Raw genomic sequence first — 16,469 nt, forward strand, 5'->3', positions numbered from 1 at the left:
TAAATATGAATACAACATTGCCGATTTAAATATCCCTATCTAATTTTGTCTTGTATAACAGGTCTTAAAGACTAGCACGTTCTCAGATGATATAAATCATTTAGCTCCAGAAAGTGCTACAATTAACATTTAATGCTTGATCCCAAAACTCCTGACACTCCATTTGGAATTAATCTTAAACTCATGCTGCTGTCCTTAGGTATTAAAGCACACCATATAAAAGCTGCTCCCAAGAGGTGTTCACAGTCAATTGTGCACAAAACTTATCTGGCGCAGGACTACATTGATCATTGCTTGCAAGGTCTTTGACAAAATGGGAAGAGCTAAAGGGTGTCCGTTTTAACTTTTCATTTCATCATGTGTCAAAGCCTTACTCTATATTTATGTATAGTCAGTGGGAGTTTTGGGTGCAGAAGAAGTGAAAAGCAAGGCCCTTCTAAAGGGTACGTCTATATAGAAGCGTTATTTCAGAATAACTGATGTTATTTCAAAATAACAAAATGCGCATCTACCGAGCAAGCCATTATTTTGAAATAATGTCGAGATGGAGGACTTCTTACTCTGACTCCTGTAACCCTCATTTCATGAGAAGTAATGGAAGTTGAAGCAAGTGTGTTCTTCCTTCAACTTCCTGCTGTGTAGACAGCGCCAAACACTAAATTAAGCTATTTTTACTTTAGCTATGCAACTGACGTAGCTGAAGTTGCATATCTTAATTCAACTTTTGTCCTGCTGTGTAGATGTGCCCTTAGAGATTAAGAATCTTTTCTACACATTATTTAAGATCCTTTCCTTTTATTGCCAAAAGGAGTCATCACATCAGTAAGATCAGAAAATTGTGAAATATGCAGGCCACTTTAGTTATTCTATATCTCTCACAAAAAGGTGCCATTCCGTCCACAGTTCCCAAAAGACCAATGCTCTATATTTTGGTAGAGCTCACAGTTGTTTCATTGATGATCTTGTGACTATTCTACAACATGTGCCTCTTAAATCTATGCTGACAATTTATTTAGGTCATGGAACCAGTATTTTAATTTCCTCATGTTAGATTTATTCCCAAAACTGTAACGAGAAGAGAAAGCACCTTCTGGAAAGCTCTGAGCTACAAGCTTTGGTGAATGTTCTCTTCCTGTGTTTATTGCCTTGGTTATTCTGTTTATGATTGTAGTATCTGGAATAAAGAAAGTATTTGCAGAATGTTTCATAGGATATAGCAACAGACATGCAGAAGAATTTCTGCACACCCATAATTTTTGGATGTCATATTTTATTGAGTCCTGTCAATAGACAGCAAGATACTAACATGCATGGAACTGCAGTAAATCCATTTCAAAAGGACACATTATAAGTTACGAGATAAAATAAAATGTGAAATAGTGAAAAATTTACATTTGTATAGCCCCGTCATAAAATGGTCATAAAATAGATAAGTAAATACTAACTTTTGTGTTCTGCGCACGAAAAAACCCACAATTAATTAAACACATGTAACACACTAAATTTTGAGTAATCATCCATTTATTTTTCTGTTTAATAGAAAACACCATAGAACTGATTTGCTAATTTTCTCATACAGCTGTCTAAAATATTGTTAATTTGTTGGCGGTTGGACTGAAAGTATGCATTTTCATGCTTTTAAAGATAACAGAAAAAAAAGACTGTCACGTTTGTTATCAGGCAGTAAAGATATAGTTTTCAAAAATGCACAGCATCTTGAAAGTTTGGTTTCATATCACCATTTATATTCCTGAGAAATAGACATGTCTCACACTCTGTAGCAGCATTTTGTGACATTTGGATTTACAGTGTTCAAGTTTAAGTCTGTATCCCCTTGCAGTCTGTCAAAAACAGCTTCTCTGTCCATTTATTTTTGTCTTCTGCACTCAGTCTGAATATCTTTTGTAAATTTATACTTGACAACCGCCGTATTTCAGTAGTTGGCTTTGTTTCACAATCTACCTTTGCTTGCTCGGTTGCATTAGCTGAAACAACAAATTTAATCCATGATGTCAATAGTAAATTATAGTGCTGATATAATATATGCCTGACATCATTTAGGTCAAGGCCACCTAAAAAAAATCACAAATAATGGATCCAGAGGGTCTTCTCAGAGGGGTAGGAGCTTGCTCCACATTTAAAATTATGAAAAACAGATTATTGAGGCTTACTGTATGATGTTAGCCTTTTAATTACAGCCAATATGAAAACTCTATTGAATATAAGAGTATTCCCACAATGTAAGACACTATACTAAGGAAGTTTGCTATGTAATTTTATTTCATATTGGTAACTGCTAAATAATTAAAACAAGAATTACTTTACTCAAAAGATTCATTTAAAGCACACATTTTCCATTACTCTAGCTGTTTGTCGGGGTTGGGGGAAAACATTTATTGCATATCTACCTAAACTACCATGCCATTAAAGTATCTAAATTACCTCAGTGAATTCTGAGCACAGGAGTGGTTGATGAATTGCTTTTGCATAAATGCACTTTCCCTTTGCTAGAACCTAATTTTGTGTATAAACACACACACACACACACAAAATAAAGCAACTACTGAACTCTCTCAAGAAGAAAAATTGAAGCCTGGAATTTTCTCTATGTAATGAAGTTTTTCTCAATGCTGCTTGTATTATAAGTATCCTTGGACTCTGAGGACGAGCCAAAAATGCATTATTTTCCAACAGTGAAAGAGCAGTTAATGAATCATTTTTTCCTGTGCGAAAGTGTTCATTCCTGTTAATTTGTAGTGTTATTTTTACAGGCCAATTTTTTTTAATATCAAAATTTGCTTCTGGTTTAAGAACTCATTTCCAGAGGGGAAAAATATTTCATGTCAAGTGAACCGTAAACAAATTCAACATGCGGAGGAATTAGAGATTTCCCTTCCTTCAGGGCCAATTTGTTCTATCTGGCAACAACAATATCAGCAGTCAAGGCCTTTCATTTTGCAAGTCATCTATGTAACTTGGCTTTAGAGCACTTTCATTTGTTAATAAGAAAATCTGGATCAAATTCACAAGGCTGCAGGGTACATTCTGGCTCTTACATTTTATTTTCACTGTATCCACATGTGCTTAATGTAAGGAAAAGATTCCTTCATCAGATCTGTAGTGGTACACAATTAACCTGATAGCCTATAAGATCTCTATTTAATGGAAGAGAACTTGTGAACAATTGTGTTTTCTGGCCTTGATTCAATAAGGTGATGAACTTTACAAATGTGAGCAATACTGACTTCAAGACAGGAGCATGCTGAACTACCTCACTGAATTGGGGCCAAGAGGCACAACTGAACATATAAGTATTCTTCCATCAAGTTTTTTGCTGCATCAAGTCCTTTAGGTACAAGTGCACATTTGGAGATATACCGCCCCAGAAGTAACTGTCTGTGGGAGGCACTGTGTTTTCATCTGTACTATGTTCAAGTCTAGCCCACATTGAAAGAAAGTGAAAACTACCATCATTTTCTGTATGTCATGGTCTGTGGCTTAAGTAAAATGAATGGAGCCTCAAGACCAGGTTATTAGAGTCATGTGTCCATATCAATTTAAATCAAAATTGCCATTAATTGACATCCTTATTGGTAGCCTCCATAAAGAACCCATGAACAAAACATGCACAGAGACTATTCTATGCTCATCTCTAGAGATGGTCCTATTATACTGGATTGAGGCGGGTTGATTAATGTGTGCTCTGGTCCTGTTTTGTGAGTAAATACTATGGATAATCTGGCAGCCCTTTGCCATCATGAGACTGATTTAAATTATAAAATGTAGAAGCTTCTGTGCTGTTCCTGAAATGCCAGGGACAAATGGGAAGTAATGTCAGTTACTGCAGGAATCAAGTAACACATCTCAAAGATCAATTAATCCTGTCCTTAAAGGAAAGTTTAAATAAGCTTATTGTTAGCTCGTGCTCTTAGCAGTTGCACTGATGCACAATATTTACGATTGGTGCCTACACCACGAATCAACAAACTGCACATTAGTCCATTAGCAATGTTGTGCTACAAAGCTTTGCGATTTTAGTGTTATTTATGTTAATGCACTAATGCATTATTTTACATATTTACAATATGTCCTTCTATTCACCATGACCAGTGATATAATGTTTACAAAATATTTTTATGGAAAAAAAAGCAATGTCACCAGTCTACCCTGGGCCCGGGCCCGTAGTCCACATTCAGACAAACTCCCATGGAAATCAGGAGACTTCAGGATTGAGGATCGTCCCCTCTTTTGCCCCATCCCTCCTTCTTCTATCCAGTCACAGTTATGAAAACTGCAGCTGCATTAGCAGGATGGCTTAATAACGAGGACAACCATAGTGGTAGGAGTGTGTGCTGATATAAAGGCAATGGTGTGGGTGGCTTGTGTGGGAGGTATGCATAAGAGGGCTTGGGGAGCAGAAGAAAGGGGTTTATAGTAAAGACTGACAGGGACACTAGAATAAGCCCTGAAAATCGTGATCTCCCTGATTTCCACCTAGTTATCTTAAGCAATACTTAACTAAACATTGTCAGTCTTATGGTGGCAGAACACACGACATCTAATCTGTTTTGCTAAGGTATTTCCAATATACCTAACACAGGGTATGTCTACACTACAAAGTTAGTTCGAACTAACGGACGTTAGTTCGAACTAACTTTCATAGGCGCTACACTAGCGTTCCGTTAGTTCGAATTGAATTCGAACTAACGGAGCGCTTAGTTCGAACTAGGTAATCCTCATTCCACAAGGATTAAGCCTAGTTTGAATTTACTAGTTCGAATTAAAGGCTGTGTAGACCCTTAATTCGAACTAGTGGGAAGCTAGCCCTCCCAAGGTTTCCCTGGTGGCCACTCTGGCCAACACCAGGGAAACTCATCTGCCCCCCTCCCGGCCCTGGACCCCTTAAAGGGGCACGGGCTGGCTACGGTGCCCGTGCCAGGTGCAAGCCTTCCAGCACCCAGCCAGCAGACCCTGCACCTGGCACGGATCGAGCCACCCACCTGATGCCCCCCAGCGCTCTCTCTCTTCCCGGGACCAGGCTGGCGGCTCCCGGGAGCTTGCCCGGGACCGCAAGAGGCGGGCACCCGCCTGGGCTAGTGCGGACATCGTGGACCTCGTCCACGATCTCTGCACTAGGCACAGGAAAGTGGCCGGCTAGGGCAGGAGAGCTGCCAGCCTGGCCACCCAGGAGCAGGTGTGCATGAAAATCAAGGGGGTCCACTGAGACCCCGACCCTGAGCCCTGAGCTTACAATGGCCGTACTGGGTCGGACCAAAGGTCCATCTAGCCCAGTAGCCTGTCTGCCGACAGCGGCCAACCCTAGGGACCCTGGAGGGGATGGACCGAAGACAGTGACCAAGCCATTTGTCTCGTGCCATCCCTCTCCAGCCTTCCACAAACCTTGGGCAGGGACACCACTCCTACCCCCTGGCTAATACCACTCCATGGATCCAACCTCCATGACTTGATCTCACTTCCCTTTAAACTCTGTTCTAGTTGTAGCCTTCACAGCCTCCTGCAGCAAGGAGTTCCACAGGTTGACTCTTTGATTTGTGAAGAAGAACTTTCTGTTACTAGTTTGAAGCCTGCTACCCATTCCTTTCCTTTCCTTTGGTGTCCTCTAGTCCTTCTTTATGGGAACTAATGAAGAACTTTTCTGTATGCACCCTCTCCACCCAACTCCTGCTTTTAGAGACCTCTATCCTGTCCCCCCTCCGTCTCCTCTTTTCTAAGCTGAAAAGTCCCAGTCTCTTTAGCCTCTCTTCAAATGGGACCTGTTTCCAATTCCTGATCATTTTAGTTGCCCTCCCCTCTCCAGCCTCTCTCTTCCCCTCTCCCACCTCCTTTTCCCAGTCTCCCCCAGTTTTGTTCAATAAAGACAGATTCCATTTTTGAACACAATTGTCCTTTATTTTGTACATCAAGAAAAGGGGCTAGGGAAGGGTAAGTGGAAGGAGGTGAGGGAGGAATGGGGCACGAACCCCCGATGGGGAGGACTGGGCTGGCTCTGCGGGCTTTTGGGGTGGAACCTCTCCTGCAGCCCCCCGATTGCCCCCTCTCCCCAGATGGCAGCCTGCGGCAAGTGCAGCCGGTCTGATGGCCGAGTGCTGTGATGTGCCCAGTGTGGGTACTCCGGGCACTCCAAGCCAGGACTGCTTTGCAAGTGGGGCACCCCTGAGAACTGTCTGTCCAGGGTCGGGGTCGGGACCCTTTAAGGGCATCCCTCGGCTAGCCTGAGACAGCATCTCCACGCTCTAAGTCCTCATCTGATGCCCTGCTGGCACTGCTTCCGGCCATCCTTAAGCCTGGTTCAGGGTCCACTTAATGTGGACATGCTAGTTCGAATTAGCAAAACGCTAATTCGAACTAGTTTTTTAGTCTAGATCCGTTAGTTCGAATTAGCTTAGTTCGAATTAACGTTGTAATGTAGACGTACCCACAATGATAAATAGGCACCCCGACCCCACAGCCTCCACTGGCCACAGTTCTCCAACACTGATCAATGGAAGCCGCAGGAGCAGCATCTGCAGGCAAGGACAGCACATGGAGACCCTCCATGCTGACCCTCCCAGGGGCTTCAGGGACATGCCAGCCACCTCCAGGACCACAACCACCATCATCTAGGCAATGACTCCGGACATATTTGTTTAAACTGATTTTTTGTTACAACAAAGGCATCCTAAATCTTTGCTTTATGGTTCAACCACTGGCAGATTAAGTTTCCCCACTCTGCCTAAGGAACATGGTTCAGCTTTGCCACAACTGTATTCAGTCCTGGGCCCTCTTCTGAGACTACTAACTAGTGGGCCCAATTGTCTTGTAAACTGCCATCATCTAGAAAAGGCACTGATGTTGATGATTCATTTCCCATAGGCCAATGATCAGACATCACTGTAATGAGTTTCAGTCTCTATTGAGCTGACATAGACTCAACCCACTTACCTGTAGTTGAAATACACTTCATCCTATTACCGGTCCCCTGAGCATCAAGTCTCACAAGCTATCGGCAGACTTCAACCTACATTCTGCAATGTCCCTCAAATTGTCATGTAGTTGTTTTTTCAACTATCTGTTTACTAGTCTTGACAATCCAGAATGCTTTTCTTGGATCTAACATGTTCTTCCTTTCCAAAGCTCTGGATTGTTTGGAAACCAATTGATCATAGGTGTCATTTATTCCAAAGTAAAAGTTTCTAAATCAAACTGATTTATTGAGCACTTTTAAAGGACTCAATGTAAGTGCTGCTTAATGTCTCAATTAATATCCATCTTACTATTGTGTTCCAAATATGTTGTAAAGAGAAGTTTTACAGGGAGAGAAAAAGACTTGATAATTTGAAATGCTACCTATTATGTCACCCAGAATGAAAATTAGTTGTAACATCATATATAAACTTATGAATCTTCTCTAATTATTAAGAACCACTTAAGCTTAAGCAGCACTACTAGCCTTCAGTCTTCAGCCAAGATTTATTGCCAATGGGGTGATATATTATTTAACCAACTATATTATATCTAAAAAGATAAAATTTACGCATGGTAACATGTACAATTAGTGATTCCATTAGCAGAATAATGCAATGATTATGCTATTGTGGGTTTTCTCCTTATAGTGCCTGCTCCAGTGCAGTCAAATGGCAAAATTTTTATTGACTTCACATGTGAGTGAGACCTGGTCCGTTCAGGCCTAGCCAGACCACAATTGGTTACCTTGTTAAAAAAAAATATCGGGTAGTAATACATTAATGCTTGGTCCTATGTTTCTCTGAAAATGCCTGCTTAGTGTGCAGCAGTACTCAAAAGCAAAATGTTAGGACTGGGGATAGATAGGAAAGGGAATAGATACTAAGACAGAAAATATGACACCATAGAAATCTAGGGAATACCAGCACCTTGAATTGTGCCTGCAGTTTTGGTTGCCAGATCTCTAAAACAATATTAGAACTGGAAAGTACAGAGAAGGGCAACAAAAATGATTAGGGGAATGGAACAGCTTTAGTATATCAGGAGAGATGAAACAGACTGGAACTGTTCAGCTTGGGGGACAACTCAGGGTGGGTATTATGATAGAGGTCTATAAAATCATGAATGATGTAGAGAAAATGTATACAGAAGTGTTATTTACTCATTCATAAAACATACAAACTAGAGGCCACCCAATAAAATTAATAGGCAGTAGATGGAAAACATACATAGGAAATACTTCTTCTTACAATGCAGTTAACCTGGGAATGTTGTAAAAGCCAAAGTATAACTGGGTTAAAAAAAGAATTAGATTTCATGGAGGATATGCTCATCAGTGGGCCAAGATGGTTAGGAATCCTGTACTCAGGTTGTCCCTAACTCTCTGACTGCCAGAAGCTGGCACTGGATGACAGGGGAAGGATCACTCACTAAAATTGCTCTGTTCTGTTCATTCCCTCTATAGTATCCAGTACTGGCCTCTGCCAGGAGACAGGATACTGGGCTAGATGTATCACTGCACCTGCCTTAGTATGATCATTCTTACCTTCCTATGATTTGCCTTAAATTGTCATTTTCATGAAGGCTAAACAAGAGTGATCATCAGGTGTAGGTTGCAGATGTATTTTCAGACATACCAGAAAGAACATGAAATTTTATCAGCTGAGAAAATCCAGTTGACAAAGCATAAAGTGAATATCAGAAAGCATGCACTTCTTTGGACAGATGGATTTGAGAATTCCTTCCAGTAGCTCTGAAGTCTTTGTCCTCAGATTTCCTTTTCATTTGGGAAAGGGAGTGGCCTCTTTTCCAAACAATAATTTTCTCCTCCTGTGAGGAAAATATTTTGTGGTGGAAAGAGCATGCCAGAAAACTACAAATAGTTGTAAACACTGCAGGGCTCGCAACACATCATCCCTTTGCTAAAGTAGGCATGCGGAGATCCTGAGAGGAGCAAGTGATGTGAGTGCCCAAAAACCAGTGGGGAAAATGCCCCACAGATCTAGGCGGTTCATCTTGGATGGCGAGGTATTCAGCTCGCCTTCATTTTCCCATATGCTTTCCTTCCCTAGTAGCATGACTGATTCACTGAAGATCCAAGCTGCCGTTTCCTCTCTCTGATGCACTGCCTCTCACTCTGAGCAGCACCAACTCTGGACAGCATTACAAATGTGAGAAGTGGTTGCCTTGTTACCCCCTTCCTTTAACTCATTACTCCCCCATAACCCACAGCTCCCTAATCATGCAGTGTTCATACAGTATTGCTACTGTAATTTCATAGTAGATTTCATAGACTAGAAATATGTTTGGCTTCTTGGCTTCACTGTGATCAGAAGCCTAGTGCTGGGTTTTAACTCTTAAAATGAGTAGACTAGTGCATATAAGGATAAGGCTTTCCTGAAAAACGTAGTGAATTTGTCAGTATCACTAGGTAAACCTCATTGAAATAAAAATGACTAATGTTATTGTTGGTTCCCACACAATTGCTGCACTATACAGAGCTGCCTCATTCTACAAACTCTGATTTTGCTGTTAGCACTACAACTATAAACCTCTTCACATAGGAACCTTTGTGAAGTAAGAGTGTAAGTACATACAGGGACAGAAAAATGAGACTATTGTTTTCTGTCAAAACCCAGCTGATTTAAAAATAAATATAGGAAAAAGACAGCTACCTAATGTAAACTTTTTTTCTCTTCAGACACAGGAAAATTAAACACCCACACTCTAAAAATGTGCTGTCTGTCTCAAGTGTTTTTACAACAAACACTTTTAGTATTCAGTTCCAGGCTGATCTAAATTAATCAGTTTCTTCTTAGAAAAAATATTTGAAATGTTTTGTCTTGTTCACATAGTTTTATCCCTTTCTGGTGAATAGAATTCCCTATATAAGTTACCCATTTAACAGGCAAATTCTGCAGGAAACATTTCAGTTGTCTTATAGCTACCAACACACTGAAGGCAGCTACTAATTATAATTAATACATTTGTATAACATCAATATTATTTCATGTTAATATTATTTTATTGCAGCAGCATCCATGAGTCCCCACCATAGACAAGGACCCCACTGGGCTAGGTGCTATGCAAACAGAACAAAAAGATGTTCCCTGCATCAAACGTCATACATTCTTTGTTGTGTGTTAGACCGTTACCGATGTGTATGAAGATCAGGCTGCAGCCCTGAAGAGCACACAGCATTCAAATAAAGACGAGAAGAGAAATGATAAACACAATGCAATGGTAAGGCAGCCATCTTGTTAGTTTTACAGGTGATTTTTTTTTTAATAAATAAAAAAGGTATGGCTTGTCTACATGGAGATTTAGTGTGTGACTGGCAAGCCAGGCTGTAAGTGTATAGCACACCAGCTTGTGATGTATTAAGTATGGACACTGCTACTGTTCATTGTTATCTTGTATGGTTTGATGTTGTCAACTTTTTATAGATACATAGTTTAAGACAAAGGACCATTAGAGCATGAAGTCCAGACTCTTGTATATGAGTAACCCTTACATTTAATAGTAAAATAATCAGTGGTTTTTACAGTGACAAATAAAGATCTAAATGATAAATGAGATCTAAACATTTTACAAACTTCTTTGTATAGACGCTTAAGAAAAGATGAGCTCAAGTTGCAAAATCTGGATTCAGATTTCAAACTCTCCAAGATATTGGTGTGCTTAGAATTTGAGAAAAAGTAATCAGGAGTTGTGGGCATTCATCACCTTTGAAAATGGGATTACTCGCTCAGCTGCTTAATCTTAGATGCTTAAATCTGAAAATATTGCCCCTTCTACACATTTTTAAAAAGTTCTCTGCAGTAGAGCCCCAGTGACATACAGTAGCTCATCTCTGCTTGGAGTCCCAAAGACATAGAGGCACAAATGAGATGCCTGAAATACTTTGTGATGGCTGCTACAGACAGGCCCAGTCCCCAGTGTTTGTATCTTGAGCCACAATTCAGATATGTTTGAATTCATTTTTAAAGGCAATAAATGCAAAAAGAATCCAAATCACACTGGAGCACAGAGTTTTCTGAAATGAGACTGTACAGAAGTCTTACATTTCCTTCATCTTGGCATTTGCTTCAGTTCTGCTGGCAGAGTGCTGTAACTGAAAGGGGCACAATAGGCAATGCTGTTATCTGTGATTAATAGAGATGATCTTTTCAGAGTGATAAATACAGGTAAGTAAAGTAGCTATAACAGTATTTATGCTACATCATAGATCAAAAATCTACAAGCTAGACATGATAATCAGCCTCAACCCTATTTAGCAGTGCTGGCTAAGCTTTGGAACGAACACAGCTCATTATGTCTACAATTCAATTTTTGTGGGACATAGGGTGGCCAGTGTTTACAAAGCTGAAATGTTGGCTTTATAGGCTTTTTATTCTGGATTTTATTCCTCTCATATATTCCCTAAAGAATCTCCTGAGGTGATCTGTCCTCTGACCAGAGCACTTACTTGGACATCTGTCTATCAAGTGCTGAGAATCAGCCAATAAGGATCCTCAGAGCTGCTGACTTGCTTAGGAAATGCATCATTTAGGCAGAGGTGTGGAGCAGAGAAGTCTGTCCCCTCCTAACAGAGGCACAGCAAGTTGTCTTCAGCATCAGTCCCAGGATGTAGCTGAAAACCCTTTGTTTTCTACATAACAATGTTCAAAGCCAATAGCTTTTTCAAAGTATTCAGTACGGCTCAGACTATGTTCTCATTGATTCTGAGATCCTTTGAAAATGTAATTTCCCTCAGATGGCAGCTTTCAAATAATTTAATATTTACCTTCAAAGTCTTTTTTTTTAAGTCAGATGCTAAATGTTGAGTTCATTCACTTTAGTGTAGCTAAAAGCTGAAATGTCACCAAAAAACAAAACAAAAAACATTTACTGGAATGATAGTTTATTGGGTTCAGACCAATACTGGGTAGGCATGAGGCTGAAGCTAATCCACAACATTCAGATCTGGATGAGTCACAATTTGGGTGTAGTAAGGCCTTCGTGGAGGAGGCGGGTCAGGCAAAGCCCTTCTCTAAGGGTACGTCTAGACTACATCCCTCTGTCGGCAGAGGGATGTAAATGAGGCACTTAGAAAGTGCAAATGAAGCGGGGATTTAAATATCCCATGCTTCATTTGCATAATTGCATCATGGCACTCTTTCGAACAAGCGCCATTTCGAAAAGTAAAACTGCAGGCTTTTGCGAAAGATCCTGTTCTCCACGCTTCATTTTCACTTTCAAAGGGTCTAATTTACATCCCTCGAAAGAGGGATGTCCTCTAGACACAGCCTAAGAGCATTGTTTTTGGATTTGTTTATTTACAAGACTTTATCACATAATCCATACAGGTAGGGGGGCAGGGTGATATAAACTCTGTGCAGATGACTCAAGAAACATGGAAAGAAGGAAGCAGCAGCTCCTCTGCAATCCAATGGAAACCCCTTTACTCAGAGGCTGTGTCTAGACTAGCATATTTTTCCGGAAAATCAGCAGCTTTTCCGGAAAAACTTGCCAGCTGTCTACACTGGCCGCTTGAATTTCCGGAAAAGCACTGACGATCTCATGTAAGATTGTCAGTGCTTTTCCGGAAATACTATGCTGCTCCCGTTCGGGCGAAAGTCTTTTTCTGAAAGACTTTTGCGCAAAAGGGCCAGTGTAGACAGCACAGTACTGTTTTCCGCAAAAAAGCCCCAATCGCGAAAATGGCGATCGAGGCTTTTTTGCGTAAAAGCGCATTTAGATTGGCCACGGACGCTTTTCCGCAAAAAGTGCTTTTGCAGAAAAGCATCCTGCCAATCTAGACGCGCTTTTCCGAAAATGCTTCGGAAAATCATGCCAGTGTAGACGTAGACAAACACTTTTAGTCTGTTGAAAGCTGCTCATATTATTAGCAACAGAGCTGTCACAAGATTAAAGTCTCCTACCAAATATGAAACTATCACTTACCATTTCTCATGAAGTGTTTGGGGCCATATTTTCCCCATATTTCCTCCTTTATAGGGCAGAAAGGACAAGTGTCCTCTGCAATTACTACAGGTTGAACCTCTCTCATCCAGCACTCTCTGGTCTGGCAACATCCATGGTCAGGCATGAATTTAGTTAGCTCGATGCTCACTTGTCATGGATGTGGCCAAGTTTCCTGCGATTCCATAAAGTTTGTTTACAGCCACCAATTCTGGCTCTCAGTGTTCTGTGCTCTTATTTAGCTCTATCATTTGCTCCTATATGTCTTTTAAGAGTCCACAGTAAGCAGCTGAAGTATTGGTAATACTGCTAGAGAATATTGACCTTCCATAGTCTGGCAAATTCTCTGGTTCAGCACCAGTCAGGTTCTGAGGGTGCTGGACTAGAGAGGTTCGATCTGTATGAAAACTAGTGTGTTAATGTCATCCAAAAAGAGAGAAAAATAGTGGTTAAAAGGGATAGTCATCATGATTAAAAACACAGCGCTTACAGGTTTCAAGCTCTTTAATGGGTGTTATGAAAATGTAGAGCAGTTTACATATGGCAACATCTGTAGTAGAGAGGCCGGATATACAGGAATGCACAGCAACCCATTCTGAGCCTTTTACAGTTTGAGATTCAGGCCACCCACTGTCAGAAGATGGCTCTGCTCTGCTGAGAACTATACATAAACATTTTTTTTTTGGCTGACAGAAAGTTAATAGGACTCAGCACAGCATTCCTTGACTATCCTTTTTTATTTTTACTAATGTAAGTTACTTTCCCACATTAACATGCTTAGTACAGTATTCAGCAACTCCTCTCATACTTTCTTAAGCCATGCCCATAATTTTTGGCATTTGCAGATTTTTTTTCAGCAGACCAAAGAGAGCTGAGGGTTTGGCTTGTGCCTAGAAATTCGAGTCACATTTTGCAGTGAGTTGCTTTTTTAGCACACCAGGCCACACAGAGCATACTTCCTTGTCTATCAAGAATAAAACATGAGAAGGAATGTTTCTTATGTAACTACAGAACTGCTCTGCTTTTTTCATTTTGGGGTCTGACTAGACTCCTCCCTGATCCTGGATTTCCAGAGAGAAGCAATATCCAGAAAAGCCTTCTATCGTCTGTCCAAAATATTTTGCCCTTTCTGTCTATGGACTTCAGTTCAGTCATCTATGCTTCTTCATATCTCAAGATTTGACTGATACAATCTATCCAAAACTCAACTTCAAAGTCACCTGAAGGTTTCAGTTGGAAATGTCTGCCTGTGTCCCAAGTCAGACAGCTTGTTGGAAGCAACTTACATCTTTGCTTTGGTATTGTACTAATTCACAATTAATCTCCAGGGAAATTCAAGTTACTCTTCTGTACCCATGAAGTCCTACCCTCTTACCTCAGAGACTCTTTCTCTCTCTCTCTCTCTGTGCCCCATTATGCCATTTAAATCCAGCAGAAATACTTCAGCTATCAGACCCAAACATGAAGCTTACTAGAAGCAGTGCTAGTAGATGCTCTATTCAATGAGCCAAAGCTGCCTTTACTCATATGCAGAATATGCAGTTGCATAGAGCATCTGAAATCTGAAGCACAACTGGGTCTTAATGTCTTCCTACCTGCCTCTTCCTATCCCTGTTCTGTGGCTTTGTCTCCTCAGGAGAGGATCTAGTAAACTTAAAAGTAAAAAAGTCTGCCAGACCTATTAGCAGAACATCGAACCTGTGAAAGAAACACTCAAATGTTAAGGAAACCATTTAACAGGCATTTACCAGCCCCAGGTATATACTGTCCATTTCTGAATTTAGTATGTTAGTCAACAGGACCTTAGTTAAAATAAAAAAAAAATATTTCATTAGTGTGTTGCTGAGGACTATAAAAATCACATATTTAAAAAATCATCCTGGGCCACGCAGCTGCCATCAGAAATAGGGACACCAGTTTAATTGTTCTGCCCATAAATCCTCAGGACAGCACAGCAATGGGCTTTTGCTTCTGGAATTCACACATTCTAAACATGTTTGATTAAAAAACTGGACACATTTGCTTGGATGCAAGCCACACCTATTTATCCAGGTGTTGTATTAGTCCTACTCTGACTACTGACTAGGTTTCCCTCTGAGGTTCATTTGCTAGAGGCATATGCTTCCTTTTTTGTGTGCTGTATAATCTAAATCTTGTGATATGTACCCAAACATTGATGGTGATGATCATGAAGATAACACTACACAGAACACTGTTCTAGAAACCATGCAAGTCGTGGAATTCCAAAGGCAGCTGAGAGAACAGGATAAGCGGGTGCTACTATGGATTGACTGCCCTCTTCCATGCTTGAATAACATAAGAAATTGAGCATAGAAGTAACAAAACCTAACTAAACAGAGACAGAGATATCAAAGAACGAACATAGAGGAAATGATAACAAGGAAAATACCCACTATCTCTTTTTGTTCCCCCCCTTCCATTTCTTTCCTCCCCCCCTCCTTGTTCCCTATTTATTTTACTTCTGGCCATCCAACACTGTGATCATCTGAAGAAGTGGGCTGTGCCCATGAAATCTCACGATACCATCTACATGTTTTGTTAGTCTTTAAAGTGCTACCAAACTATTTGTTGTGTTTTAAGTTTTTCCTGTACAGACTAACTCGGCTACCCCCTGGAAAGGAAAACAAAGTATTGCTTGAAGTGCCACATGAGTTGCCAGCCAACATCTAGTCTGAAGCCATGTAAGTATCATTGGAGGCAGTAACAAAAGACAGGACTATGCAGAACTTTAAAGACTAGCAAGATGGTTTATTAGATGATGAGCTTTTGTGGGCCAGACTCACTTCCTCAGATCAAATTATGGAAGAAAATTGGCATGACCATATATACCAAACCGATACAATCAGTTGATTGTAGTTTTGTTTCAGCAAGACCAGACTAACACGGTTACATCTCTATTATTATTGGAGGCAGTGATGGCATTCACTCACCACTAGGGCTGTGTCTACATTGGCACCCCTTTCCGGAAAAGGGATGCTAATGAGACCAGTCAGAATTGCAAATTCCGCGGGGGATTTAAACATCCCCCGCGGCATTTGCATTTACATGGCTGACGCTTTTTTCCGGCTCGGGGTTTTGCCGGAGAAAAGCGCCAGTCTAGACGCGATTTTCCGGAAAATAAGCCCTTTTCCGGAAGATCCCTTATTCCTACTTTCAAGTAGGATCCCTTATTCCTACTTTCCTTATTCTAGGAATAAGGGATCTTCTGGAAAAGGGCTTATTTTCCGGAAAATCGCGTCTAGACTGGCGCTTTTCTCCGGCAAAACCCCGAGCCAGAAAAAAGCGGCAGCCATGTAAATGCAAATGCCGTGGGGGATATTTAAATCCCCCGCGGAATTTGCAATTCCGACTGGTCTCATTAGCATCCCTTTTCCGGAAAGGGGTGCCAATGTAGACACAGCCTTCGGCTACGTCTAGACTGCATCCCTCTGTCGACAGAGGGATGCAAATCAAGCACATCAAAGCTGCTAATGAAGCAGGGACTTAAATATCCTGTGCTTCATTAGCATAAACATGGCTGC

At 40.8% G+C, this 16,469-nt stretch overlaps 1 long non-coding RNA gene across 1 annotated transcript in view; it reads right to left on the reverse strand.

The window, feature by feature from the left end:
• Positions 1-1,250: 1,250 nt before the first annotated feature.
• Positions 1,251-16,469, reverse strand: part of LOC142830197 (uncharacterized) — a 38,368-nt gene continuing 23,149 nt past the window's right edge. The window contains exon 3 of the long non-coding RNA XR_012905230.1: positions 1,251-1,985. This is a non-coding gene — a long non-coding RNA (uncharacterized LOC142830197). The remainder of the gene's footprint in view (positions 1,986-16,469) is intronic.

Source organism: Pelodiscus sinensis, chromosome 7 (assembly GCF_049634645.1).
Source record: "Pelodiscus sinensis isolate JC-2024 chromosome 7, ASM4963464v1, whole genome shotgun sequence".
NCBI lineage: Eukaryota > Metazoa > Chordata > Testudines > Trionychidae > Pelodiscus > Pelodiscus sinensis.